The 6,698-nt window shown below is 40.2% G+C and overlaps 1 long non-coding RNA gene across 1 annotated transcript; it reads right to left on the bottom strand.

Annotated features, from left to right (window-relative positions):
- Positions 1-4,109: 4,109 nt before the first annotated feature.
- On the bottom strand, positions 4,110-6,256 carry LOC127526547 (uncharacterized). Its single transcript, XR_007934037.1, has 2 exons — positions 5,816-6,256; positions 4,110-4,911 (listed from the first exon to the last, which is right to left on the bottom strand). It is a non-coding gene; the product is annotated as an uncharacterized LOC127526547 (long non-coding RNA).
- Between the last annotated feature and the right edge of the window lie 442 nt (positions 6,257-6,698).

Here is a 6,698-nt window from a genome sequence, read left to right as displayed (position 1 = left end):
ACAATATACAGTTAGTTTCAATGTATGTGATAAAGTCATGTCAGGGATGTGGATCTAAAAAAGAAAGGATAACCACACAGGAACAGTAGCACTGCTTTGACGCTGGGTGCCGCCAGTTTGCAAAACCGAGCGAAGAACTTGCGTACACCAGGGTTGGAGCTACCGTGAAAATGTGCGTGGCTTTATGCCAAGTTTAGGTTTTATACATCGCAATTTGAGCGTGGAAACGTTCGTACGCAGCATTTTTGTGCGTACTCACCGTTTACACATGAGGCCCCTGAACACTCATGGACCGGACTGGTATCTGATATATGTGTTCTGTTCTGCAGTGTTACACATGGTTGCACATGTTTGCACATTTGACTCACATGCACCTTGTTATATGTGTCTTTATGTTATGTGTTGTGGATTCTTCGTTGTCCTGTGTTTTATGTAGCACCATGGTCCTGGAGGAACGTTGTTTCGTTTCACTGTATGCTGTACTACTGTATATGGATGAAATGACAATAAATACTCTTGACTCTTGACTGACCAATGCCACTGTAAAACTGCAGTTTCAGAAAGGGCCTTATATCAGCCTCACAGAAGCAGCCCCTGGACTTACAGTATATTCAGATTAGGGGGGTTGCCTTGCCTTCATTAAACACACTAAAATATAATATAATTCACAAAAGACACAGAGAACATAATTAAACAAACTAAAGAAACCAAAAGAAGACAACAAACAATTATAAAATATTTAACAGAAAAACAAGATAAAACACAAAATCTGAGGAAAAAAAGAAAAAAAAAAACAAAATACAGAAAGGGCAGAAACACCCTGTGCAAAAACATATGCTGCTTATGTAGGTTAGTCTCTTATTACTTTTCATTAGCCATTGTGACCAGTAAGGGGCATTGCAGCACCTCAAACCATAGACACAACCTCACAGACAGAAGTCCTAGTATAATAAAATGTTTATTATTGCAAAATATCTTAAACAAAGGATTCAGAAGTATAGTAACTTCAGCAACAGACAATTCTTCTCTCACTATCTTTCCTCTCTTCCATACCTCCCAGGTGAGCTTTGTCCTCTTTTCCCCCAATTTCGATTTGCCCAGATATGGCAGGGTGGTTCCTTTTATCTTGTACCTGGGAGTACTTCCAGTGCTAGGGCATAGCCCGATGGAAGTACTTCTGGGTCATTTGGAAGTCCCACAAAGTAGGGATTATTATCCCCCTTAGCTCCCTCTGGCAGCCCCCACAGAATCTAGCAGGGCTGTGTCACAGGATAGCAGGATCCAGCATGCCTTCTAGATGTCTGCAAGGTAATCCTAATCCAAGGGGCGGCCACCTAGTTGTATGTTCATCTCCCCCAGTCCTTCCATTATACTGGCCTCTCAGCCGGGTAAGGGTCCCATTCTATTTGTGCCATCCTTTACACTATCTACTTAGTAAACTGTGGCTTTAATAATAATATACAACCAGTGCTATATGAATATTTTGTTTAAATGCAGGTGAAAGCTCTTGATTTTGTTGAATTGTGTTATGTATTGAGATGAATGCAATAATGTTTGGCAGTATTCCTGGGCAGCAGGTGGTACTGCAGTGGGGTTGTGGAATATCTTTGTGCAAGTTTTTGGTCTCTCTCTCAGTAAAGACTACAGTTCAGTTATATACACAGTTTCTGACTGTTCTGTCTTGGTAGAGTAATATATTACTCTACTTTCCCCTTTTGTATTATTCATATGTAGCCTTTGTCAGAATGCCTCAAACCTCACAGACCTACCACTGTTTGTAAGGTATTATAGTATATAACTACTCCCCACCTTCTCTTCTACATTTATAGCCTCAGGCAATTAGGTATATTAAAAGACAAGTAGGAGTTAAGTTACAATTTAAATAATGCATTATTGATAATATTCATAAATAATAACAGGCAGTCAGTCAGTCATTGTCCAACCCGCTATATCCTAACACAGGTTAATGGGGGTCTGCTGGAGTCAATTGCAGCCAGCACAGGGTGCAAGGCAGGAACAAACCCTGGGCAGGGTGCCAGCCCACCGCAGGGCACACACACACACCAAGCACACACCAGGGACAATTTAGGATCGCCAATGTACCTAACCTGCATATCTTTGGACTGTGGGAGGAAACCGGAGCACCCAGAGGAAACCCACGCGGACACGGGGAGAACATGCAAACTCCACGCAGGGAGGACCCGCAAAGTGAACCCAGGTCTCCTTACTGCGAGGCAGCAGCGCTATCACTGCACCACCGTGCCACCCATAAATAATAACAATAAACAAAATACATTTGAATTGATAGCTTGGTCTCGTCCGTTGCGAGAGATGGACGTCTGAAGCGGAACTCCGTTAGCAGCGGTGTTATTTTTTAATATTATTTCCTTATTATACTGAGATATCCTGTATTTATCCAACCCGAGGGTTCTACTACAGCATATATAAACATGGTCGGCAAGAAAGGGGCTCAGAAAGAAATGGAAAAGAAAACTAAAGCTACATCCAAGCCCAGACTGACAAGTCCAAGTTCAAGCTAAAGGTACGGCCTTTCAGAGACTGACCTGGAACAGATGGGCGAAAGTCCAGACTCCTCAGGACCACGGTCCACAGCATCGTCTCCAGTTGTGATTGAAATGGGGAGCGAATGTGCGAGTGACGCAGGTCATGATAGCTCATCGATTGGAGAAGATCATTTGAAACTGGAAAAGGCCTTGCAGTCCGTGCTTTCACCTACTCCACGCGAGCCGGGAACATCAGCTGTAATAGAGCCCACCACTTCACGTACGGTGCTCGAAAGCAGAAATGATCGTCCTAACTGAAGGTAATGATCGCTGAGCTCAAGCAAGAGATAAAGAATGATATAAAGAAAGAAATAAATAGTATGCTCAAGACAAACGAGAGGATAAGCGAGAAGACAAGTGAGAAGCAGAGGCGGGAGCTGCAAGAGCTGTGGAAGGATAACAAAGACTCTGAGAAACATGTATATATCCGCTTTGAGGCGGCCTTTAATGGTATGGTGGATAAAATTGAGGAGCACATTCAGGAAAACGCGTCTAAACTGAGCACATTTGCCAATCAGCTGGAGGATATTAAGCAGGCATTCACGACTCGAATTGAAATGGCCAAAAATCTAGCGTCCACCGCTGATGGAAAGCTACAGCTGCCAGTTCCGAATGCAAAAAACTCGGAGACAGACTTGCTGCTCTGGAAGATGGAAGCAAAAGGAATAATATTAGAATGGAAGGTCTACCTGAGAATCGTGAAAGTCCAAACCCAGTGAAATTCGCAACTGAACTATTCTCTAAAATAATTGGAGAGGACTTTAAATCAGATACCGAGATAGCAGCAGCTTATTGCATACGCGGATCAAATACCTTTAGACCTAGGTCTTTTATTATTCGAGAGATTATTATGGAAGCTAGATGTGATGGCACTCCTCAGACGCAAGCAAGAGATTATATTTGAAAATAACCACATTCGTATTTTCCCTGATTTCTCTCCCACAACAGCTGCTAAACGTGCAGCCTTCTACAACATTAAACAGTGGTTACGGCAAGCCGATATCAAATACAGCCTCTTGTACCCTGCCAAACTGATAGTGGATGTGCAAGGCCAATACTACGTCTCTTCCAACAAGGAGGAAGCAGAAAAGGAATTAAGAAAGCTGATCCCGACACTATTTTAAAACACAATAGTGAGTCGCATCCTGTCATGGCATGGCAAGGAGATATCACCTGCTGTCTGATCCACTTGTAATGATACGGGTATTATAATTATACATCCTTTTCATAACTTGGAAGCTTTCTGTTTATGTTTTAATTACAGTTATAGACATGTGTGTGGAAGAAATTAACTTTTTTTTCTTACTACCCTAAAGGAGACTGTTTAACATCATACCCTTGGTTTACTGTTATTATTGCATTAAGACTTACTATGCTTATCCTGGACCACTTTCTAACACCATCCCCTGGGTTTATTATCTTATTACTTTCAGATTGCTGAAGACTATATTATATATTTTATGCTTATAGTTTGTTAATGAGTATATATAATCATAGTTTGTTAATGATTATATTTTAGGCGTATAGTATTTAGATTATACTGGCAATAGATATCTCTACTCTTTAATCCTAAAACGCCGCTGCATGGGGGCTTGTTTTGCTTTGGATGTACTCTGTCTCTAGGTATGTCAGAGGACCGAGACTTTGTGAAGTGGGGTCCAGCCTCATGTGGGGAGGCAAAATGGGGGGGTGGGGGGATAAGGGGGGGAGAGAAAGAGAGCAGGCTATATCTAATCTATCCTTTTAATCCTTATAATTATAACTACCAACGTAACAATAGGCTACATGGCAATAACTCTTGGGGAAATAGGAAGTTAAGGTTAAAGTTGTCTCACTTCCAGTTAAGACTATAAAATGACATCAAAAACTCAGAATCAATATCTCCATGATGGGACAGTTAACTTTGCCAGCTGGAATGTTAAAGGCCTGAATCATGAATTAAAGAGAAAGGAAGTACTATCCCACCTAACAGGTTTAAATGCTAAAATAGTATTTTTACAGGAGACCCACTTACTAAGCAAAGATCAGTTCCGTCTGCAAAAGGACTGGGCTGGCCAAAAGTTCCATTCTAGCTTTACAAAGAAAACTAGAGGTGTGGGAATTCTCATACATAGAACAGTCTCATTTGTAGCATCAGATGTAGTATCTGATCCAGAAGGGAGATATGTGATGGTCATGGGCAACTTATTTAACTATAAAATGATTTTGATAAATGTTTATGCACCTAATGTTGATGATAAGGAATTCATACAAAACGTATTTGCATCCATCCCCAATGTGAACACTCATAAAATTATAATGGCTGGGGACTTTAATTGTGTTTTAAATCCACTTTTAGATAGGACTCCTGTCACAGGGGGGATGGCATCTGTTGTGATGTGAGATTTTACATATAACTTGATGAATATTTTGTACTGTATATCTTTATTTGTAATTTAGACAAAGCAATGTAATTTAGTGCTTACCCCCCCCCCCCCCCCCCCCCCCCCCCCCCCCTTAGGAATGGGTCTGTTTGAATTTTACGACAGGATTTGGGGGATGTGTGTTTTAAACCAGTTTGGCAAGTGTGTCTTTGCTAAAGTCATTTCTACCCCAGCAAATGGGCTAAGGTGTACTTTAACATATGGTTTGGGGGCAGGTGTTAAGATGTTCTATTTCCCCCATTGCTCTGAAGTATGGCTGTTTGGAATTGGCTTGGTTCAGAAGCCTTTAAGTACCATGATGTGCTATTGGCTCTCGGGGTTGGACAGAACATCTATAAATGTATGTGTTTAACCTCAGTATCTCTCTCTTACTAACCAACATCTGAAAGAAGCATCTCTCTTGCTAACCTGATGATGAAGACCACACAATGAAGAGCACAGCTCAGCAGCCATTTTGAACAGACATATGGCTGAAAGCTGAGCACCAATGATGCCTTAACTAGAGACATTTAAGTAACTGACAAGTCTGTGTGCCGCCTGAACTACATATCACCATTTAATCAGGTTGTATGGTTGCCAATATTCAAATGTACTTTGCATTTTGTTATTATTTATGAATATTATCAATAATACATTGTTTAAACTGTAACTTAACTTCTGCTTGTCTTTTACTACATCCAATTGCCCAAGGTTATAGATATAGAAGGGAAGGTGGGGATAAGTTATATAAAATAATACCTTATAAACAGTGGTAAGTCTGTGAGATTAGGCATTCTAAGGCTACATATTAATAATACAAATAGGGGAAAGTAGAGCAATATATATTACTCTACCAAGACAAAACAACATCTAACACTGCAAAGATAATTACACAGTTTGTAACTGACCACAACTTATCAGATCCCTGGAGGTTTCTAAACCAAAACTCAAGAACATATTCTTTCTACTCACCAGTACATAATTGCTACTCAAGAAAAGATTATTTCTTTATAGATAATAATTTCTTGCCTACGATTAAATCTTACAAGTACAATGCTATTGTTATTTCCGACCATGCACCTCTGGTCTTGGAGCTGGAGTCACTATGCCCTACACACTCACCTCGTAGATGGCGTCTTAACCCGCTTCTATTAGCAGACGAGAATTGTACAGAATTTATATCCAAACAAATCAGTTTCTTCCTAGAGACAAATACATCCTCAGAGGTTTCTGCAGGAATACTCTGGGAAACTCTAAAGGCCTTCTTAAGAGGACAGATTATTTCATATCTTTCCCACAGGAATAAATTAGAAACCAAGAAAGTATCAGAACTAAAAAGCGAAATTACTAGAATAAATGAAGAACATTCCAGGCAACCAAGCGAGGCTCTACATAGGAAAAGGCAGGCTCTGCATTCAGAACTCAACCTCTTGACAACTAAAGAAACTGAACAACTAATTTGTAAGTCCAGACATCATTACTATGAACATGGAGAGAAAGCTAATAAGCTTTTAGCTTAACAAATCCACAAGCAAGAAGTACGCAATGCAATCCCAGTAATCACCAACATGAACGGAGACGAAATCATTGACCATAAAAATATAATACACACATTTAAAGACTACTATAAATCCTTATATTCTACTGAGTTTAAAGAAGACAACATACAATCTAATGCATTTCTGGATACATTACAGTTACCACAAATAGATACTTTTAGTGCGGAGTTACT

Source organism: Erpetoichthys calabaricus, chromosome 2, assembly GCF_900747795.2.
Source record: "Erpetoichthys calabaricus chromosome 2, fErpCal1.3, whole genome shotgun sequence".
Taxonomy (NCBI): domain Eukaryota; kingdom Metazoa; phylum Chordata; class Cladistia; order Polypteriformes; family Polypteridae; genus Erpetoichthys; species Erpetoichthys calabaricus.
This window is presented reverse-complemented; position numbering and strand designations above follow the sequence as displayed.